The sequence below is a fragment of the Frankliniella occidentalis genome, unplaced genomic scaffold (genome assembly GCF_000697945.3).
Source record: "Frankliniella occidentalis isolate FOCC.00 unplaced genomic scaffold, Focc_3.1 Scaffold238, whole genome shotgun sequence".
NCBI classification, from domain to species: domain Eukaryota; kingdom Metazoa; phylum Arthropoda; class Insecta; order Thysanoptera; family Thripidae; genus Frankliniella; species Frankliniella occidentalis.
In genome coordinates, this window is record NW_026267364.1 from 207,038 (window position 1) to 208,073 (window position 1,036).

Here is a 1,036-nt window from a genome sequence, read left to right on the forward strand (position 1 = left end):
CGGGGCGGGGCGGGGCGGGGCGGGGCGGGGCGGCGGAAGCCTCCTTGTGGTCACTATCCCCCGACCATCACAACATCGCTTAGCTGCACGGTCACGCGGATCACTCACGGGGGCTATGAAGCCTTACTGACTCTCCCTCTCCTGCGCGACCCCGTTGTTTGGCAAGGTTCGCACCCTGATGATCGCATTGCTGTGCACTATGCCAACTCGTGTCGCGGCAGTATTCCCATCTCTCTGCGAATCCCCTCTCACTTTTAATTCCATCACTGGCGGTGTTGGAAGGAAAACATGATGACACAACTGAATTAGCCCTCTCGCGTGGAGGGCGCCCGAGGCGGAGTGGAGTGTCGCCTAGCTGCGCGCTGCTCTGGGGCTGCATAGTGTGGCTCTAGTGGCGGGGCGCCGCGGCTGCGAAAAGTGCGCGCCCTCGACACGAGTGCGGCAGCAGAACAGCGCCGAGCTGCGCGCATAGAGAGGGCCCCGGGGCCCCGCGCGGGCCGTCCTCGAGCTGCTCGTGGAGCTGCTGCTCGTGGAGCTGCTGCTCGTGGAGCTGCTGCTCTGCAGGGTGGCGGCCGGCGCGACGCAGCCGGGCGCAGCCGTGTGGAACGGGGATAGCTGCTCCCCCTCTCTCTTTATCTCTCAAGCACCAGGGGCCGCCCCCGCCCGACCCCACCCTCCTCCCCCTCGTCGTACCTGGCCGGCAGGCTTTGCACTTCCTCACCTCTTTCCGGTGTGGAGGGGTTTGGGTGGAGGGCGAAGAGAGAGAGAGAGAGAGAGAGAGAGAGAGAGAGAGAGAGAGAGAGAGAGAGAGAGAGAGAGAGAGAAAGGGGTGGGGGGGAGACTCGCCGAGATACCTCATACCTCGGATATCAGGTGTGTAGGAGTTACCAGATACACCCCCAACCTTTAGTCCCACTATTGGTCGTGTTCTCTCCCTCCTGTCTCCAACCGTAACACGACAATAACAGCTAGCTAACCTTCTCCGACTTTTGCACACCACCCGTGTGAATTTATTTTGCTCGCACTTGAGGCGTAA